Source organism: Ambystoma mexicanum, chromosome 5q (genome assembly GCF_040938575.1).
Source record: "Ambystoma mexicanum isolate Mex_15411 chromosome 5q, UKY_AmexF1_1, whole genome shotgun sequence".
Classification (NCBI taxonomy): domain Eukaryota; kingdom Metazoa; phylum Chordata; class Amphibia; order Caudata; family Ambystomatidae; genus Ambystoma; species Ambystoma mexicanum.
In genome coordinates this window covers 1,073,816,820-1,073,839,591 of record NC_090933.1, presented here as the reverse complement: position 1 = coordinate 1,073,839,591, position 22,772 = coordinate 1,073,816,820, and the positions used below count along the sequence as shown (strand labels likewise).

Sequence of the window (22,772 nt, the reverse complement as noted above, 5' to 3'; positions counted from 1 at the left end):
ATACTTGGCTCCTGTATTCCTTCGTTCGTGAGAACTCAGGAGATCGACATGGTAGTGGTGTTTCCAGCCCCCTCTTATCCACGGTTCCCTTCGCGCCAAAACGGAGGGGAGCCAATGGGAGATCCGCTCATCAAAACACATACCATACGTGGACCAATCACGGACCACGGTGGTCCCAGGCATTCACACCACCCTAGACTCTCTGGCACCCAGGATGTGTATTGGGACCAGACATCCCAGCCCACACCCTGGAGGCACACAAACGACATGTAGAAGCCCGCGAAAGCAACCACGTTTCGCGGGAAAGTACATGCCCAAATAAGGAAGGCCCCGGGTCGCCGGACCTGGGGAAGGTGAAGGGAGCAAGACGGACAGTGGACAGGACAAAGGAGCCTCGCGGCCTGGCCATTTTGGGAGCCAGGCCACCATTTTGGGTTCAGTGCAAAAACGTGCTCAGAACGCCAAAAGGAGCTCAAAATAAACAAAACGATCGCTGCCACCCTTCCAGTCCCTGAATGACTTGCACCGATCAAATACCATCCTAAAAGAGTATCTAGGGCCTGTAGAAGGCTAGAGACCCAAGAGAGCTGTAACTTAGCTTACAGTGCCCTCTTGTGTCGTGTTGCACTGAAGCTGCGACACGATAAAAGAAACTACGGGAAACCACGTTCCCCGGTACTGACTGTCTTAAGGGCATGTCAGTTTCCCCGTAAGAAAGGAGCGAAAGCCCAGAGAAGTGCGGCAGAAGGCTGTACTTCTCTGGCAAAGTCAAGAACAAGGTTAAAAACAATAGCAAAAAGTTTAGGGGTTGCCACATGGAAGGAAAATTCCCTACAATTATGAAATCTTTCCTAACACTCGCCCCTCCCAGACTATGGACAGGGGGAACTAATCCACCCCTGGATGAGTTTCTTGTTCAGGTCGGTTAAACATTCTGGACAACCCATCAGCATTGCTATGTTGGACACCTGGTCTATGCTCAATAGTGAAGTCGAAGCCTTGAAGACTTATGGACCACCTAAGCAACTTTGGATTCTCCCCCTTCATGTTCATTAGCCACTTTAACGGCTTATGGTCAGTCTGCACAGTGAAGTGGGTCCCATAGAGTAGGGCCTCAGCTTCCTTAGGGCCCACACAACAGAGAAACATTCTTTCTCTACCGTGGACCACCTGAGCTCTCTGTCCTTAAGCTGGCGACTAATAAAACCGATAGGGTGTTCCTTACCCTTCTCATCTACTTGTGATAGTACAGCTCCTATCCCAGTGTCAGAGGCATCCGTCTGCACGATAAAAGGTCTTTGATAATCAGGGGCCCTAAGGACAGGGGCCTGGCACAAGGAGTCTTTTAAGCCATTGAAGGCCTTCTCACACTCGTCGGTCCAAGTTACCTTCTTGGGTTTCTTCGGAGTTGTGAGGGCAGTCAGAGGAGCAGCTATGGTACCATAGTCTGCCACAAAATTGCGGTAATACCCCGTGAGTCCTAAAAAGGCTCTCACTTGGGTTTGCGTAGTGGGGGTAGGCCAGTCTTGTACTGCTTGTACTTTACTGGGTAGAGGCTGTATCCTCCCTCCACCTACTTCATGTCCAAGGTAAACCACTGAGCCTTGTCCAATCTGGCACTTACTAGCCTTTATGGTCAAGTGGGCTTTCTGAAGAGCCTGGAGCACAATCCCGAGGTGTTTCACATGGTCTTCCCAGGTGGCACTGAAAACTGCTATATCGTCCAGATATGCAAGGCAGAATTCGTCCAACCCATTCAACACATGATTCACAAGCCTTTGGAAAGTGGCAGGTGCATTCTTCAACCCGAACGGCATTACCCGGAATTGGTAAAGGCCGTCTGGAGTAGAAAATGCCGTCTTCTCCCTGGCATGCTCTGCTAAAGCTATTTGCCAATAGCCAGCAGTGAGGTCAAACGTGCTGAGGTACTTGGAGGCACCCAAAGTATCCACCAGCTCATCTGTTCGAGGCAAGGGGTGGGCATCTGTCTTGGTGACAGCATTCAGAGCCCTGTAATCCACGCAGAACCTCAATTCAGAAGTGCCTGCCTTTGGAACCAGAACCACAGGACTGGACCAAGGACTACTAGAGGGTTCAATCACCCCAAGATCTAACATCTTGTTGACCTCGGTCTTAATATAAGACCGTACTTTATCTGACATCCTGTATCCCCTACTTTTGGTAGGTACACTGTCTCCTGTGTCAATGTTATGTTTGCACCAAGGTGTCAAACCAGGGGACTGTGAAAACAGGGGGGAAAACTGCCTAAGCAAACTTTTCACCTCAGCCTGCTGATCAGAAGTCAGGTGAGGGGCCACTCGGACACCCTCAACGGAGCTATCTGAAGGACCGCTCTGGAACAGGTCGGGGAGAGGTTCAGACTCCTCTTCCTCAACGTCTGACGCCAGTAGCAGTGCTGCGATTTCGACTCTTGGGACGAAAGCCTTCAGCCTATTCACGTGGAACACTTTTGGAGCCTGTCCAGGCCTTCCAAGGTCCACTAAATAGTTCACCTCACCCAGGGGCTCCACCACTGTGTAAGGGCCTGACCATTTGTCCTGTAAAGCGCGAGGCCTTATTGGATTCATGATCAGGACTTGCTGACCAGGTGTAAAGTTGATGAGGGAAGCTTTCTGGTCGTACCAATGTTTCACCAGCGCTTGCCCTGCCTTCAATTTATCACTAGCCAAGCCCATCAGAAGTACCATCCGTTTTCTGAGCCCTAGCACATAGTCAACTACATTGGTAGTAACAGGGGGAGTGGGCATCTCCCATCCCTCCTTGACAATGGCTAAGGGTCCCCGTACGGGATGACCGAACAGAAGTTCGAAGGGGCTGAAGCCAACACCCTCCTGTGGTACCTCTCGGTAGGCAAACAGCAAGCATGGTAAAAGAAGATCCCATTTTCTTCTCTGGGGCTCCTCCAGAGCCCCAATCACGCTCTTTAACGTTCTGTTGAAACGTTCCACCAGACCATTGGTCTGGGGGTGGTATGCAGAAGAGAACTTGTAGGTGACCCCACATTCTTTCCACATAGCCTGCATATACTTCGACATAAAGTTGCTGCCACGATCTGACACAACTTCTTTAGGGAAGCCAACCCTAGTAAATATGCCGAGTAAAGCTTTTGCAACTGACTTGGCAGTTACAGTTTTCAATGGGATGGCCTCAGGATACCTGGTTGCATGGTCGACCAGCACCAGGATAAACCTATTGCCCGAGGATGTTTGCGGGTCAAGGGGACCAACGATGTCGATCCCTACCCTTTCAAATGGTACCCCCACAACTGGGAGCGGTACCAACGGAGCTTGGATTGTCGCGCCAACCTTACCAAACAACTGGCAGGAGGCGCAACTCCTGCAGTGACTTTCTACTTGCACCCCCATCTTGGGCCAGTAGAAGTGCATGGATAACCTTTGCTTGGTCCTCTTCATACCAAGGTGACCAGCAAGGGGAACTTCATGCGCCAACTGCAGGAGGAAGGGTCTAACAGCAAGGGGAACCACCAACCTCCTATGGTCTCCTTCTGTAGACTCTGTGGGCTCACTATACAGGAGTCCACCTTCCCAATAAATCCTATGCTTCCCAGGAGGTTCACCCTCAAGCTGGGAGCAGGCCTGTCTCCTTAGGCCTTCCAGAGATGGGCACTCACGTTGGCCTTTACTGAATTCGTCCCTATCAGGACCTCCTTCAACTAACAAGTCTTTTAGTTCAGGATGATCGTTGGGGTCGAATACTTCAGGCATCGCCACCTCCTCGTCAGGCTCGGGCGATTGACCAACTTCCTCCACCGCAGTGGTAGGCGAGCTCGGGGGAATATTCTCTTTCCCTCGTTTTGACTTGTAGACTCCTTTCGCCTTGGGTTTCCCCTTCGGCTGGGGCGGCGTATTGGACTTGGCCAATGCTGCCCGTGCTTGAGACCGTGTGTAGGGTCGTTCGGCAGTGTCTCCTACGAGCCCTAAAGCTCTGAGATCATTACCTAATAAGACCTTTCCCGGGACGTTTCTCTGAATGCTCACTGGAATCCTGACTGCTGTACCATTTAAAGTTAGATTAACAGGGATCACGGGAAACATACGGAGGGGGCCGTCAGCCAACTTAGTGGGCATCAGAGTAGCTCTGGCAACTTCCTCTGAGTCTACCAAGGTAGAATCCACTACAGTTCGACTGCACCCACTATCCCTAAGAGCTGGAGTATCCACTCCATTGATCAGCACACTGTCTTTAAAGTAGTGCTTGGTATTATCCGGAATCCTAGCATACGCCTCTGCGACTTTAAGCTCCCAGGAACCCAGGGACACTAAAACTACCTCGGCCTCTATTCCGCTGGGAAACGAGTCCGAGGAGAAGGATGCTCCTGTAATCTCTTCTTCCTCGTAGGAGGAGAAGGCCAGATTAGCGGAGTGGACCCCCAAAGGTCTAACCTTACAACGGGGATCCCCCTTCACATGGTCAGTTGCTCCACAAGAAAAACAAGCCCCAGTGGGTCTGTTTACGTAGGGAGGCTTATTGTAACCAGAGTTCTGTTTCGGAGGCGCACCTCCACTACCCTGTGAGTTCTCTTGTGTCTTACCCTTGTTTTTCTTTTTGTGGCCCTTTTGGGAAGAAGATTTAGCAGATTCCCCACCCTCCATATCTTTGGACTTTTTCCCCTCCTCCTGCTTACCAGGATGAGTTTTGTCCTTATGGGACACTCGATGTGACACCCATAAGTCTGCTGCAATGGCCAGCTTCTTAGGATCTATCTCCTTCGAATCGGCCAAATGCTGCTTAAGCTCCGGGGAAGAAGAAGCAAAAATGTGTTCCAGCATAACAAGATTTATCATGCCGTCGAAGGTAGAAACCTTATAGCCTTCGACCCAGCCAGTTAAGTTTTTCAAAGATTCAGCGACATAAGATACCCAAGTACCACCTTCCTTTTTCTTATACTCTCGAAAACGCTTTAAATATTGGGCCGGAGTCTTCCCAAACTTTAAAATGAGAGTCTGCTTTAACATTGCGAAATCAGCCCGCTCAGCCTTCGACATTTCCATAATGGCACTACAGCCAGAATGGGGCAGTCTACTGAGCAACCACGCAATCTTATCAGCATTGTCAACTTCCTGGACCTCGCATGCATACTCAAACACATTCAGCCAGTCCATAATGTCATTCCTCTCTTCATAGACACTGAGCAGATCTTTTGGAAACCGTGGATGAGAGGAGGCCCCAGACCCATGTCCAGGACCCTTGGATCCATTTGCAACCTGAAGCTTGGCCAGTTCCAACTGGTGATCCCTGTCTTTTTGTTTTTCTGCCTGTTCGATTTTTAGTTTGGCTATGCTGAATTCAAGCTCCTGCTGCCTAAACCGCAGCTCTTGCTTCTTGAATTCAAGCATAGCCTCCCCATCAGCACTGGCAGAGGAAACATTAGACAGCTCGTCCTCCCTGTCCTCGTGGTCGCGGTGGAACAGTGCGGCGGCAGAACCGTCGGTTCTACCAGTGAGAGCAGCCCCACCACCTTCCGCACTGTCCTCAGAAGTAATAGCGTCAAGCTGCGCTTCTTGCCACGCCACGATTCTTTGGATCATTTCCAATTTCGTGCCTTGAGAGGAAACACCTCTCTCTGCACACATCTTTTTCAGCGTTTCTGATTTGGAAGCATTTAAAGTTAACAACGTACTTGTTTCCATACTGTTTGATAGGACTATGGCCTTTTTAAAGTTATACTATAACAATTCACTACGTGTACTGTTTGGAATAACCTGAAATGCCCTAGTTCGAGCGCAACACTGGATACCTTCAGTCGTATCCCACCGCTGTACACCAATTTGTTAAGACGGATTTCTGAACTCTGCCCTGGTGGCGCAGAAGTTCAGAAGGCCAACCTAATTACTTGGAACAGGGTAACCTCTGGACAAGCCAGACCAATCAAGGTAGCGATCGCGGCGGTCAAGACTAGGTCTCAAGAGGGGTGAGGGTGACTGAAGGCCCGCAATGAGCACACAAAGCAAGAGCGCTAACAAACTACTCCAAACAGTTGTTATATCAAAAATAGATACACATTTATTTTAAGGCCTTTAAAAATCACAATATCACAATATTAAACCAACACATACCATATCAACACAATATATATACAAATACACAGTCGCAAGCGTTTAAAGCACGAAATATGTAGTCCACCTGCCAGGGAAGGAAAACAGGCAGTGCGATAATGCTTTCGACTCAGTTCGCCTTCATAGGCACCTAACTAGATGGAAGTCCGAGCCCTGCGAAGAGTGGAGCCTTGTGCTCAAAGTACCTGCCACGCCGGTGCCGACGGGCACAAGGGGAAGCTCTTCGGAGGAAGTCAGGCGGGTCACATTAGTGCACAGCAGAAGAAGAACAGGTTCCGCAGCTCAAGCGCAGCCTCCACAGCGGGCAGAAGCAGAGCGCGAGCGCGGCAAAAGGGTGCTGTTTTTACACAGCAGGGAAAAGCAATGGGATACTGCAGGAGGGCGACCAGATCCTAGATATACTACTCACCGGTCCCCGAAGCAAGCAGACCCAGGCTTCTCCACGATAGTTTCAGCAGCTGGCAGGTTCAGAAGAGCAGGGAACGCTTTGTAGTCGTGTAGAGCAAAAAGACGTCCCAATCGACGAAACCGGCACAGTTTTGTTGCCGCATAGGACAACGGAGCGGCCGTGTGTATTCGAGCCAAATGAACCCTCCTCCCTTCAGACCTGGGGACGCCAAGCGTACGAAGCGTGGGAGAGGGACAAGGACTCGCAATACAACACAACCTGGAGGCGGTTGCAGAGCCAAACTCCTTTGTAAGCTGGTCAGTCAACTGGATGGCCCAGAGACGCTTCCGAAGGCTTACTTGGCAGGAGATGGTTGAAGATGCCGGGAATAGCTGTTCCTGCTATTCCAAAGGTCGAAGCACCAGTACAGGCCTTCTGGTTCGATCAAAGGAGGACAGGGGCTCTCCGGACGACAGCAGTGCAAAGGAGGATTCCTTCAGCGGGTCACCAGCGATTCCTCGGTCCAGCCTCGTAGTTGCAGGATACTTGGCTCCTGTATTCCTTCGTTCGTGAGAACTCAGGAGATCGACATGGTAGTGGTGTTTCCAGCCCCCTCTTATCCACGGTTCCCTTCGCGCCAAAACGGAGGGGAGCCAATGGGAGATCCGCTCATCAAAACACATACCATACGTGGACCAATCACGGACCACGGTGGTCCCAGGCATTCACACCACCCTAGACTCTCTGGCACCCAGGATGTGTATTGGGACCAGACATCCCAGCCCACACCCTGGAGGCACACAAACGACATGTAGAAGCCCGCGAAAGCAACCACGTTTCGCGGGAAAGTACATGCCCAAATAAGGAAGGCCCCGGGTCGCCGGACCTGGGGAAGGTGAAGGGAGCAAGACGGACAGTGGACAGGACAAAGGAGCCTCGCGGCCTGGCCATTTTGGGAGCCAGGCCACCATTTTGGGTTCAGTGCAAAAACGTGCTCAGAACGCCAAAAGGAGCTCAAAATAAACAAAACGATCGCTGCCACCATTCCAGTCCCTGAATGACTTGCACCGATCAAATACCATCCTAAAAGAGTATCTAGGGCCTGTAGAAGGCTAGAGACCCAAGAGAGCTGTAACTTAGCTTACAGTGCCCTCTTGTGTCGTGTTGCACTGAAGCTGCGACACGATAAAAGAAACTACGGGAAACCACGTTCCCCGGTACTGACTGTCTTAAGGGCTTGTCAGTTTCCCCGTAAGAAAGGAGCGAAAGCCCAGAGAAGTGCGGCAGAAGGCTGTACTTCTCTGGCAAAGTCAAGAACAAGGTTAAAAACAATAGCAAAAAGTTTAGGGGTTGCCACATGGAAGGAAAATTCCCTACAATTATGAAATCTTTCCTAACAGATGCATATGAAGCCTTGCATGTGGCATGATGAAGATGCATGACGCCATCATGTTGAGAAGGTGCATAGCCTTTCTGACGGTTATCTGGCTGTATAACACAGTATTTGGCGAAGGTGGTTTTGGACCCTCTTGTTGGAGGGAAATACTAAGGTGTCCTTTGGTCAAATAACAGTCTCTAGGAACTGTTTCTGTTGGCAGAATATTAGCGTTGACTTTTTCTCGTGGGTGGAAAAACCTAGTTTGTGCAGAAGATTATAGTTTTATTTTTTGATTTTCTCTTATTAGCCTGTCGTCCAGATAAGGGTACACTGGAATACTCTCTCTGCAAAGATGCGCTGCTGCTAACGATTGTACTGTTGTGAATACGCAGGGGGCTGAAGCGATCCCAAAAGGGAGCACTTTGAATTGATCATGCGATTGACCCATCTTGAATCTGAGGTACTTTGGATGTGTGGGCAGCATTGAAATATGATCGTATACATCTTTCATGTCTAGCGTTGACTCAAAGTATTGCTTCTTGACTAGTGGGATGACTTCCAGAAAGTGTTGTCATCCTAAAACTTTGTGGCTTTACATATGTGTTTAGTGGTCTTAGATCTAGTAATGGCAGTTTTGCTCATCTTTCTTTGGCACAAGGAAGTCACAGAATACTCATATTTACATCTGATGGAAGAACAGGTTCTATGGCACCCTTTTGTAGCAGTATCTGTATTTCTTCTGGGAGAATCTGTTGCCTTGCGTGGATGTTCTTGAAATTTGATGCAATACCCATCTTTTATCGTGGATATGCCACTTGTCTGTGGTGATCCCCCTCCTATTCGTGGGCGAACAATGAAATGCAACCTCCTTACTGGGATAAAATGGGGTAGAACCTGGAACATGAAGTCATTGCTTTGGCCTCTCCCCCTAACCTTTCTGAACTGCCTTTAAAATGTGGTTTGAGAGGCAGATAATTGACCCTGGTTTTCAAACCAGGAAGAGGAGGAACCTGCACTAGAACATAAGCTGTTTGTGCTATCTATTTTGAGTAGACTAGGCCATGGAAAGTATGCCGGCTTGACTGTGCTCCCCTCTGATGAAAAGGACAGTTGGACATTTGATTAAGCGTTGATTAAGCATCTTTAGTGTTTCATGGATCTTTTTTGCTGTCTGTACAGCCTGGTCAACTGCTTTGCCAAATAGAACTTCATTTTCTATCGGCATGTTAAAAGGGTGGCTTGAGTTTCATCCCGAAAAGCGCGAGTTCCTGAGCCATGCATGACTCTTTAGTATTGTCGCCTCAGCAATGATTCTCCCAGCAGTATCGGCAGTGTCTAAGGTGTATTTAAGTACTGCATTAGCAGTCTGATTACTGAAAGGTAGCCCAACCTACAGGGATACCACTTTAATTATACGGGTACCCCTAATCACGCTCACACCAGATTAAAGTTCACCCCTATAGGGAATTAAGGCCAAGAGTCTTTATCTTGCAAGGATAACACATTTAATCTATACAGAAACGAGGATGGGGAAAGGAACTCTGCTCCTGAACGGTATATTCATTCCATCAACCACTCCCAGCTCCTGCAGACTGGTGCCAAGCAGGAGCCTCACATACGGTTTAACTTGGTCACTGGATACTAGCATGGCTCATCCAAAACTGTCCTTCCTTTACAAGCGGTGCTGAAGTCTTCCTTCATTCATGGCTGGGTTTTCGTTAAGGGCAAACTACTTAGCATACTGCTAGCCTAGGCAAGAATACACTGTAGCTCCTGTTTATCATCATTTTGCTATATTATAAACATTTATATATAAACACACCTTCCCGCCATACTCTCTACACTTCACTCATTATACACATGATTTTATCTGGTCTTACGGTCTCTTTTAAACCTGGTTTCATAATTCTGTTATGTCGTGCATTGAGTCTTAGCCTGCATGGGCTTTTGATGGACAGCCAACAGCTGCTGAGTTACCTCATGCTCTCTGTCCGCCTTAGAGAACACCACGGCAATGTGTGTAGTCTATTTTTAGCACAGGCTGCATTCCTTTTGGCACAGAGCCCACTTCTGTCGTGCGTTGAGAAAAACTAAATACAATATAACACTTTACAAATGTATTCAGCTAATAGTTATTTCCACCTTATATTTAAATACTAACTAGCTTCATTGTGTGGCCCTCCTCCCCCCTGGACTCTTGTAGTGCTTAGAAATAGTTAAAAGAAGACTTGTCTAATTCTAAAGCGCTTGGGCGGTGCAGGAAGGCACTAGGCCCAACATTCTCCCCTTTCGTTAATTCTACAGTAACAAACTCATGCACACCCGACATATCTACAACCCCAGAAAAATGTGTTTGAGTTTCGCTGTTTATTGTATGGCAAGGTGTTTTAGATCCCCCAATTGATACCATCATCTTTGCACTATTAGGGACTATATGAACACAACATCGGAGACCCAATTGGCACACGCAGAAGAGGACCGAGAAGAATAAGAGGACTCAATCAAAGGCAAGCAATAGCCAATCGGTGTTCTGAACTTCACCTTCTTTCTTCATTTGAACACCTAGGTTGTGCACTGCCTCGATAACGTTAGATAGTCACCCATTCTCAGCATCCTCTGGGGGTATAAAAGTACAGCAGCTGCTTGTACCATAGGAGCTAAAAAAGGATGACAAAGTCTCAGCTGAGCTAAAAAGCAGATACTCGTCAGGTATTCCTTCGAGTAGTGTGGAAGAGTATTTTTCCATTTCCATTTTCCATTTATTCTCCCTTCTGGTGTTCTTCCAGGATTACTAGTAGCACTGAGTGCAGGGTAGCCAGTGAACGCTTGCCCCTCCATGAGGGTGGGAGGTGCAAATAGTCTTGTTGGTCAGAAACCCAGTAGTAATCCATCACTGCTGCCGTACCTTTTCGTCATATCAGGGATCACAAGAGTGTGGTTGCATTGTGTTTTTGCGCTAACAGGAACTGTTCCTTCATTGAGTCTATGGCTCTATGTAGTCACACTGGCTTCTTCATTGTTGATGTGTCGGGACCATAAGCGCGCACACAGCCTCCATTAAGGATATTGCTTCTCCGCTGTAATCTATCAGACCATTTGCCTGGCACGTCACTGTGATGCCCTGCCATTTGTCACTGCCATTTGAGTAACCTCCCAAGGAGAAATATGGTCCATGTAGACAATGGTGGTATTTCGTGTTGCCATTGGATAACTCTGGGTATAGATCAATGCTCCTCAACTGCACGCTGTGTGCCTGGAATGTGCCCTTTATCCCCCAAAGTGCAAGATGTACCAAGCACTGTGCCTCTGTAATTGGGACTGGAAGTGGAACTAAAACCTTGGGAGCCCCTGATGCGGGCGGGATAATTGCACACACGTAACACACACACTTTCATTGATTATATTCCTTCCTGCAATGCACATATCAGAGTACCAGCTATTGGAGGATTCTGGGTACTCGATATCAGAAATGACGTCAAAGTCCATCCCCTGTATATAAATCATACGTCATTCGTACTTCCTGTTTCATTTGTCTAAGAAAACTTGGAGGGGTGGCCGGCAAAAAGTGAGCCATTTTGTATTTCCTTTTTTATAGACATATTCGCATTATTTTCCAACTGTCCATCCCCCCCATTTATATGGCTACCCCATATAAAAGACATTACTTCATCCACTCCAACAACCACAACCAATGTCATACAAAACAATATACTACTAAAAAGATGCACTACATAATATCTAGAACAAATTATCCCTACATAACAGATAGGTTTGCACTCGTCGGTCAGGCATCCTTGCTTATTCCTGGAGAGGAGAAAAAAGATTATCAAGAAAGATAGAGAGCGCGAGTGAGCGAGAGGGGGTAGAGAGAGAGAGAGAGGGGGGGAGAGAAGAGAGAGAAGAGAAGAGAGAGAAGAGAGAAGAGAGAGAGAGAGAGAGCGAGAGGGATAAAGAGATCCTTTTTCCACCAGGGCCGATTGGGTTCTGGACCTTCAAAAATAAAAAAATAAAAACAACAAAAACTGAAAAAAGATACAAATTTAAAAAACAATCAAAAATCAAAAAACGAAAAGAAAGAAAAAAATAGAAAAAAAATAAGCCGTGTACCCCTGCACACCCCCCAGGCATGGATCCTTTATCTTACTCTGTTTGAGCGTTGCCTTGTCTCAGGTGCTCTTCGTACCTTCATACGGACGGCGAAAGGGGTACAGAACACACCTATTATGGACCTTCAAACCTGGGGCTGATCAGTTTCACAGGTAATAATGGTCCAGTTGTAATATGGGTAATGCTGTGTATGAAACCATGGTCTCGCTTTCTGCAGGGGTGGTCACTATTTCTCCCCCCTTTACCGCACGCCACTACCGCGCCGGTCTGCCTCGGTCCCGTCCCCTGGTTTATTTATGACCCATCAACATATAATATGTCTCCTTCCGTCAATTCATGAGCCGTTCATCAGCGTGGGAAAATAAATAAAACTCCTGTGTATAACCCGGAGTTGCTAAAACAGGGGCCGTGCAAATAGCTAACTTGTCTAGTCATTTAGTCAGTCCATTCCAATTTACTTTTAAGTCCACTGTCCTTCCCTGAGACTTTGTAACAGTGGCCTTGAGTAGATTGCGTAGTCTAGGTTCCATGCCCTACAATAATTACATAAACCCATAAAACTGCTACATTTCCTTCACAGTACTGGGCCTATGGCGGCCCGTACTGCCGCCACCCTATCTGGTAATATTTTTTACCGTTTGCAAAGATGAGTTGTCCCAAGTATAGTCCCTCCTGTTGGCTGTATTGTAGCTTCTTTTATCTGCCTTGTACCCTTTGTGAGCCAGCAATTGCAATAATGCAACAGAATCCCTCCTGCACTGATGTTCATTTTCACTATATACCAGCGGATCATCCACATACTGGATGATAGTGCTAAGCACCTGACTTCAATGTAATCTGTACTGGGGTCACATCTTTCAGTAACCCAACATCATGTGGATTAACAGTCCATAATTGTGCTGGCACATATTGCATGTCCTCCTAAAAAGAAAAAAATGGCAGGGTCACCACTGTTATCAGGGGCCACTGTACCTTCCTATACTGCACCATGATATCACAGGGGATGCAGATTCCCAAAATAATGTCCCCATTTTGCTCACTGTCCTCAAAAAACTCCTCATCAGTCATTTCCTTTAATTAAACTGTCAGGTCTACACATAATACTGCGCACCACTCGCACCCATCCTGGTCTGTTCCAAGCAGGACTACTCTTTTGTCCGACACTACTAGTCCTTGTAAATCTAATGACAATATTGTCCTTGCTACCATCTCAGGTGGCACTATGGGTTGTAAAATAAAATCAGTGGGCACTTGCTGAAATGTCGCAATTGGAGGCACTGCTTTTACTAATACCCCAATACCACAGAAAAGAATATCTGGGACCACAGGAACCCCACGGACTACTGACTCCCTTGCTATTGCATTGATTATTACCATTGCTCGAGCTTCACACATCCCTGGAGTTCAACACACCACCCCCCTTGATCTGTGAATAATATATGGTTATATATTAACTGAGCAGATCCCTAACCAACAAGTTCACAGGAGAACACACTGAATATAAAAAGGGAGCTTGTACTACCTGGAGGCACACAGACGTAGACTCACTGCTCACTGTGCTCAGAGAGGCACAGCTCCACCTCACTGATGAGGCCCAACAAGGCTGAAACACGTGTATGGGGTTGCTGTTGGTAATCTTGTTCAGAAGGGAATTGCCATAGCATTTTGGGGCTGGACTGCCCATGTGGGCGGGACAAAGACTGATATGCAAATGGATATTTCCAATCTGTGAAAGGTACAGTGAGCAAAAAGCGATGGCTGCGAACTGTCAAAGTGGGGAAAAACCACAGAACAGGTTATCATGCCTTGTTCTTTCTGGAGAAGGGCGCCTGCTACCTTTTTTGAAAAAGGCTTGTACTACCTTCTCTCACACTTTTATATCCGGCTCCCCAGTTTATGGAACCGTAGAAATAGCCCCAGAGAATCCCTGCGTGTGTTAGGCGGAAACCTGTGCAGTTCCCTTGGGGACCACTGCAAAAGATTTAGGACTACAGATGTTGGCAGTAAACCCACTTAGTAGCAAGTCTGTACCACCCAGATTTACCTGGTAGCTGTGGCTGAGCAGTCAGACCTCCCCTCAAGAAGAGTTAGGCAGTATGTAAAGTATACACAATAGGCACTCAGACACAATAGCACAAGCAAACACTGACCAGAGCTTTGGTATCAAGGTATATAATTATTTATTTAAAAACACACTTATTGAAACACTCCAGCACTATTATTGTAAATCACTCTAAACACAGTTACTATTATTATATAAACATCCCTTATTCCTTATCAGACAAGTTTTAGTTAACACCACTTATTACCAAACAGAGGTGAGCGCTTAACTATAGATGGCACTCCAATAAGTTAACGAAAAAGGGAGGGCAAAAGGCAGAATGTAGGAAAATATACCACACTAATACTTAGGAACTCTTAAGCAAGGCAGGAAAGTCAAAAGTTACTTGTGAGCCAAAGTCCACAAGCCGGGCCCACTCTTGGAGAGAGCAGGGCACAAATGCACCCAAGATCACACAATGACAACAGGCTTAAAAAGTCTTGCAGGGAGTTCAGAAAGGTTTTAGTTAGGCTCAGAAAATTTTAGCCAAGGTGTCCCAGGCTAACCCAGGGTCGAAGGCAGGGGGCTAAATCTACCCCGTACAGTCGGTTGCAAGGGAAGCCAGGCGGAACACGGTACCTTATGTGGAAAGGATCCTCCAGCGGGGGCAGTTGTTCCTGGCAGCGGGTGCAAGTCGCGGCGTCGTCCAGAGGAAGAGAAGATCTCGACGTGGAGGAAAGATGAAGGTCGTTGCACTGCCAGGGAAGAAACCAGCCGCAGAGTTTTCCGGTTAAAGGTACTACCCTTTGATTCACGGTAGTGGTAAAACGTGGTATCCCGGTCGCCGGGGTGCTTGGCACAGGCAAGGCGGCCACGAGATGCTCCAGGAAGCGAAAAAGGAAGCAGACTGGTTATCCCCACCAGTCGAAGGAAGAAGACTCTCCGGGCTGGAGATCTCCTCTGTCGTTGGGAAAAGTGGTGAGACGGTTCAGCAGGGCTCCACCGGTGGTGTCGTCGTAGCAGGTCGGCTCAGCTTCTCCCTCATCGGATTCTTAGGTCCTGTGGCGACCTCTAAAGTTCCAGTCCCCAAAGCCCTGCTTTTATGCAGAAAACCCCCATTCACTCAGCCTAGCTGTCACTCAAACATGCTAAGTGGTGAGCCGGCCGGCTCACCACTTGGGCCAATCAGGACGGAGTGCGACTTGAGTTGCCTAGGCAACTCAGTCCAGGGTGCCTAAATCCCCCTCCACCGCTCCTAAGTACCCCAGACAGAGTGGCACCACTTTGGAGGGCTTCTGTGGAGAAGCCCGACAGAAAAGTGGAACAAAGGGCTCAACTTGGGTTGGAGTCACAGAAGCGAACACAAACACCATTTTAGAACCGAGTTCTGGCAAAAAATACCAACCGAAGAATTAATATTAAATAAATAAACCGGCGGTATGTTCGAGGCTATAGGAATTAAATAATTGAAGTTGGTAGCCTCGAACAATGGGAAATCCCATAGAGATATATTCGCGGTCGAATATAAAAAGTAGTATCCACTGCCACCAGCCAAAACTCGATCAGGGGGGACGGAGACGTGCCCCCTCGACTAACAGACCCAGACCCCGGGGCAATTGAATTGCCCCGGCCAGTACGCCCACAATATGATGGTTTGTACTGGTTCTGTTCAGAATTTGAGACTAGTAAAGTCAATGGTGACTTTACATGCCCTGGGAGACAGTAGTCAGTTCCAGGGTATGGAGTCTACCTTGGGAGGTCACTATGACACCCCTGTCTTACTGCACTGAGGGTGCTGTGTAACACACATCACAAAAACACATGAAGCCCTATGGAGTAAAAGACCCCATAGCCCATTAAACACATCCAGAGTCAAAGAAACACACTCAAATCATGGCCAAGAGTGAGGGTAAAAGAGTCTCACTCTTGGCAGGAGAAAAAAATAAACCCTAAAAATCCAGCAAAGCTGCTGGGGGACTCACTAGGTTAGGAAATTCAGCCTAAACGGAGAATTCCCCCTAACAGCGTGTCAAGAATTTTACCTGATAATGCAAAGTTCCCCTCCATAATGCATGATTTAATGAATCTACCATAAATATAAATTGCTTGTTTCCTATTTCTGCCTCCACCAAGGCCTCCTTTTCAGGGTGTGCGGTTGTCAATAGGATTGGGTACGCGAATGCTCTCTGTGGGCTGTCCTAATCAGAATATGTATTTGTCCCGGGGAATGAAAAGGGGCTGCCCCCACGCCATTGTAAATCTTTGGAATCGGGCACCTGTTCCCACTACGATCCTGTTGAACTGTGTTCCCTCGCCCTGCTGTGGTTGTTGCCCACGTTGCCCTTGCCTGTGAGCCCCATAAGGGAACTGATTTTGACCCCCTTGCCCAAACTGCTGTTGTCCCATTCATTGAGGCCCTTAGAATCCCTGCCCTGGAGGTGATGGCCCACAATTAAATCCTATCCCAGGCCTGTTCCTGCACTCCCTTGCGAAATGCCCCCATTTCCTGCAATACCAGCACTGTGATGTTCCTAATCCTCCTCCCGCAATCCTCCTCCCCGGGGCCCTATCCTCCAAAAGCCTCCTGCTCTTGCTCCTCAAAATCCTCCTCTTCCCCTTGGTGCGCCTTCATACTGCCACTGTGGGCTGGGGTACTGTCCCCTCCACCCCATTGTCGCTGTCCTCCTTCTCCCATAGGGCCACAATAGTTGCATTCACAATTTGTTGAGTGTCTCCTGTACTTTCCCCCTGAGCCGGTGCCATCACTGGTGCTTGACCGACAACCTTATTTAGTTTCTTTTGCACTAGTTTTGCCTCATCCGTTTGCCGCTTCTGGGCTCTCTCCCTGTCCCGCTCGTTGATTCTCTTACAAAGGTGAACTATTATACTTTGTATCTCTGCCCAACCATTGGCTTCAATTCCCACAATTTTATCAAGTGCCTTCTGGACCTCTTTTGGTAATTCCATCTTTACGATAAACCAGAAAAATGGTACTGTCTCAACTCTCACTACACTGTCCTCGAGACAACGGTTCTAAGTCACAGATAGGGATAAACAGATTTCTTACTCTGTGAGAGTATCTATTCTATATACAAAAAGAAATCCTATTTGTTATTACGGTATCACCCTTCACTCTTCCCACATAAAGTGGAACATTACAAAAGATTATCACAAATTGTATTATTCATCAATTACCATGTTTTCTTAAAAACACAATCATAAAAATGATCACAGTACATAAAACACATACAAAATACTAAAACAACACAAGTAGAACCACCATAAGTGTATCGTAGTACAGTACTTCCTCAAAGGATCACACGTGTAACCAACTAACACTGATTCCATTGCCTTCCTACTTTCAGCTTATTCCCTGTTAATATATCAAAACCCATATTAACAGGGAATAAGCTGAAAGTAGGAAGGCAATGGAATCAAAGTGTTCGTTGGTTACACGTGTGATCCTTTGAGGAAGTACTGTACTATGATACACTTATGGTGCTTCTACTTGTGTTGTTTTAGTATTTTGTATGTGTTTTATGTACTGTGATCATTTTTAGGATTGTGTTTTTAAGAAAACATGGTAATTGATGAATAATAAAATTTGTGATAATCTTTTGTAATGTTCCACTTTATGTGGGAAGAGGGAAGGGTGATACCGTAATAACAACGGTCTCAACTCTCCACATTTCCTGTAACTTAAGAATAAACCTAAATGGGTCCTCTTCATCACTCATTGTGCACTGCATTAAAGAAAGTAAGTCAGGGGTATCTGGGTACATCCTTCGTAGGGCATCCCATACCCTTACCTCATTAAAGGCTGCTCCATCATGTTGTTCATTATCTGCAACACTTACCCATGAGTAACCAGCTCTTACCCATATTTCCTCAGCCTGGTCCCCAACTATGGTGACCAGTAAACACTTAAAATCTCCCAGTGCTAAGGCTAGCTCTGCTGTTTATTTTTCAAATTCATAGATCCATTTACTAGCCCCGGCTATAAGCTGGGGGGAGAGCTTTAATCAAATTATTTTTGTCCATTTGAGGCTATGGCACATACTGCGTTATCCCTACTCATTTATGTAGAAGAGGCATCTGCACATCTATTTTGTCTTCTAGCCCTTTTTTCTTCTGATCTTGTACTACCACCATTAAATCTGGTCTATTTCTTGGTCTGTCTCTCCCCACTGCCTCCTGTGGCAGGGACGGGTTTCTCACCATCTCCTCTCCTTGATCTCCTTCTTGCCCTGCCTCTTCATTATTTCTACCACCTTGATCTTCCCATCCATTTTCCCTTGCTTGTTCTACTTTTTGACCCATGACCGTGCATACCTTCTGCCCATCATCTTTTTCAACACAAACATTTTTTATTGCCCCAGGGTTAAACCTAAACAAAACATTTCCTGACTTCCAATCTCCTATTTTCTGCACCGCTACCCTTATTTCTGGTGATACGTCTTAGGTTCTTGTAACTTGACTAACCTTTCCCAATGCTTTTAACTCGTTTTCCATGTCTACTTGTGGACCCTCTGGGTACACCAATGCTATGGGCATATCAGCGCTTGTGGAAGGGTTATATGGAGGTGCAAAAGCTCGAGTCCCCCCCTCCTAGTTGCTAATCCTGATAATCCTGTTGACACTCTATCACTGGAGGCTTATAGACTGGGTTTGTATACCCTACTGCAGTTTTAGGCATTACAGGGTATATCCCCTTAAATTGGATCTCTTTTTCAGCTTCCTCATCTTCCATATCCTTCAATAATTCCCAGAGATCTAAAATCTCTTTTCTTTTTTGGAACTTATTTCCTTTATATTTTGCTGCTAAAAAGATGGACATTTTTTCTAGCATGTTTCCGTTATGGGAGCTCTGCTCTGGCCAGGAACAGAACATCCCCCCTTCCTTTGTTTCTATTATCCATTGTTTATTTATTCTGTCACGATACAGTGGGAGAGCCCTATGTGTTTTATTGGGGTTTCTTCCTCCATAATGTTGCGCACGTCCCTAATGCTTCACTTAGACCCTATTGCTATGCATGCTTTAGCTTTTTACACACAAATACAGATCAACCCACGTTTTCCCCCACTCCCTTATACTTTTTCCACTTTGATTTCACACATACACACCGCGACTCATCCACCTTCTTTCCTTTTTTACCACAAAAGACAGCAAGAAAATATATACAAAAAATAACTGACTAAAATCCAGGCCCATTCCTTATACCGAGCCACTACTGTTTCTTATTTCCTTTGTAATACTACTTTCCCAGAATGTTTTAATATGCTAAGGATCCTATTGCTTCTATCGTCATAAAAGAATAATGTGTGGTACTACCTTCTCAACCTGTTATGGCTGAGGATCCCTTACCTCCCAATGCTTATATAAGCTAGGGTTTATAAACTCAGTCTTTTATACGCTGGGGTTCCCCATCATCTCAGTCTTTTATACGCTGAGGTTACCTTTTCATCTCAGTCTTTTATACTCTGAGGTTCCCTTTCATCTCAGTCTTTTATATGCTGAGGCTCTCTTTTTCCATTATAAAAAGTAGAAAAACAGAAATACGTGACAATTTCAATACATAACCCACCCCCTATCCAATCTACTCCTTAACACATCACCTGAAATCCTATCCAATCTATTCCTTATCACCAAAAAGTCCTATCCCATAATACATCACCAAAAGGTCCTATTCCATAATACATCATCCACATCACCATACTATCATTCACATCACCATACATGTTCCCATGTTGTTATCACTTGCACGAGTATACTCACGTGCATGTTTCACTTGTGTTTTCCACTGTTACGAAGCTGTCCTGTTTCTGGAGCCACGCCCCCCTTTAGTGAGCAGAAAGGATTTCTTTCAAAATGGCTCCTACTAAAGCCGCTCAGGATACATGGGTTTTTTGTTTTTAGGGGTCTGATCACTGTAGATGGGCGTGGCTCTTCCCCTTGGTGACTTACCTAGGCCTTTGCAAAGTACGGGGGCAAAAACTAAGATCACGTCAAAGGTCACCACTGAAAGGTAGCCCAACTTACAGTGGTACCACTTTAATTATAGAGGTACCCCTAATCACGCTCACACCAGATTAAAGTTCAACCCGCTAGGGAATTAAGGCCAAGAGTCTTTATCTTGTAAGGATAACAAATTTAATCTGTAGAGAAATAAGGATGGGGGAAAGAACTTTGCTCCTGAACGGTCTATTCTGTTCCTCAACCGCTCCCAGCTCCTGCAGAGCGGTAACAAGCAGGAGCCTTATATACTGTTTAACTTGGTCACTGGATACTGGCATGTCTCATCCAAAACTGTCCTTCCTTCATGGCTGGGTTCCTGTTTAGGGCAAACCACTTAGCATACTGCTAGCCTATGCAAGAATACATTGCAGCTCCCGTTTAACATCATTTTGCTATATTATAAACATTTATATATAAACACACCTTCCGGCCATCTCTCCACACTTCATTCATTATACTCATACTTTTATCTGGTTTTATAGTCTCTTTTAAACCTGGTTTCATAATTCTGAATGTCGTGCATTGAGTCTTAGCCTGCATGGGCTTTTGATAGACAGCCAACAGCTGCTGAGTTACCTCGTGCTCTCTGCTAGCCTTAGCTAACACCATGGCAATGCGCGTAGTCTATTTTTAGCACAGGCTGCATTCCTTTCGGCACAGAGCCTACTTCTGTCATGCGTTGAGAAAAACTAAATACAATTTAACATTTTACAAATGTATTTAGCTAATAGTTATTTACACCTTATATTTAAATACTAACTACCTTCATTTAGTGGCCCCCCTCACCTTGGACTCTTGTAGTACTTAGAAATAGTTAAAAGAAGACTTGCCTAATTCTAAAGCGCTTGGGGTTGCAGGAAGGTGCTAGCTCCTCCCCAACATTACCCTCAGATAAGGCATTAAGCACTCCAGTCCTCCAGGGCTCCGGGACATTAGCAACAAGTCCCACTATTTGGTACCAACAAGCACTATTAAAGCTAGCCATCAAGGCTGTGTTGTTGGCAATGCGCATCTGATATGATACTGAGGTAGCCTCTTTTTTGCCTAGGGCAAAAAGTCTTGTACTTTCCCATTCAGGAGGAGCTTTAGATGTAGCTAGGGGGGTGCCCACCTTTTTCCGTGCTGTGGTGACGACTAGTGAGTCTGGTTTGAAGTGATCCCGGATCAAGAGGGGATCAGGAGGTACCGGTTTAAATCTTTTCTCCACTCTAGGCTTTACTTGTTACCACTGGAGTTGTTCACGAGGGTTCTAGTCATCTTTTTTATAGATTATAGTAATGGAATGCACTGACTAATCTCTTTTCGCTAAGGAAATCATCTAGGGAATCCGTGTCCTCCTCGGTTTCATGTGCTTCTATTTTATGATAATGTGCCACTTTCTTAAGCAGGTTCTGTGATAAATTATTGTCAATGGCCGAAGATGTGATGGGGTCATCAACATCTGGTAAGGAGATAGGGGTTTCCTCTAAATCAGTGCCAGTATTATCTTCCTGAAAGTCCTCATCTTCGTCTGGGAAAAGCTATTTCTTCAGGCTCCTCATAAGGAACACAGTTCTGTCCTTGCTTTCTTTGATGGTTCCTCATCTTGTGAAATTACCGGTCTGTTAAAGAGGGTTTTTCTCAAGAAACTCCATAAATAAGGCAATTATATTCATGATCACTTCAAACCACTTTCGTCCATTTCCCTGAAGTGTCTACAGGTTCATGTGGTGTGTTGCCCTGTTTGAATGGTTGTCTTCTTTTTTAGAATATCTGACAAAGGGGAAGCTGGGTCGACGTGTGTGTGTGTGTGTGCTTTCTTTTGTCAACATGCATCAAAAAAAAGTTTGACGTATGTTTTTGTTTAGATGGTGAATCCTTCTGTGTGAGGCGGTCTGCACAGACAGAATTTAAAACATTGATGTGAAAGGCTTAGACTATCCTTCGCATAGGGCCTATATATATATTAGGACCCATTGGTATTTCATTTAGGACCACCTCAAAAAGTTAGCTAAACCATGGCATCTTGGAGGTCCATTAATACATCATCAACCTGTTCTGATCTCTTCTCGAAATCATATCGGGTTCTGAAGTAATGTTCCTCCTAATATAAAAAATCATCAACCCTATGCATCCCACCTTTCCACGCTCCTCCAAAGTTACAACTTCAACATTGAAGCCCACCGACTTCAGTTTATCTCAGGTGTCCTGTACAGTGCCATTTTGAAATGCCATGCTGGCCCTGGGTCAATACACTTACACTTTTGCACCACTCTCAACAGCCTGGAGTCAATGCCGGTATCCCTACTAAACATGTTCACAACCAGAACACTTGACTCTTCTGTCCCTTCATCTGGGATGTCTGAAACCACCTGCCATGTCTATGATTTGTGCTGTCCAAGAGGCATGGTGGGAATTGGTGTTGACACATCTCAATGAACACAGCTTATATCTCACGCCTAAAGGACTTCAAATCCCCCCCAGTGCCATTGGTGTCAGTGGCACTGGTTCTTGCAGTTTCTCAAAGGCCATCAAATGTAGCTGCTTAGCAGAGCGACCAGTCGCATGTCTCATACTCCTCAATAATATGTCGGTCGCCCAAACATCAGGCCATAGCTGTCTCTGATGGACATTGTCTGCCGACACTTGCTGCAAAAGCCTTAAAACCTGAACGTTTCTTACTCATTTTGACAATGAACTGAAGTTGAATTACAGTTGGAAAACAAAATGTAAACTTGCCTGACCTTTCGAGTCAGCGGTTCAGA

At 46.1% G+C, this 22,772-nt stretch overlaps 1 protein-coding gene across 2 annotated transcripts in view; it reads right to left on the bottom strand.

The window, feature by feature from the left end:
• Positions 1-22,772, bottom strand: part of TBC1D31 (TBC1 domain family member 31) — a 1,687,314-nt gene that overhangs the window by 404,691 nt on the left and 1,259,851 nt on the right. The window lies entirely within an intron of this gene.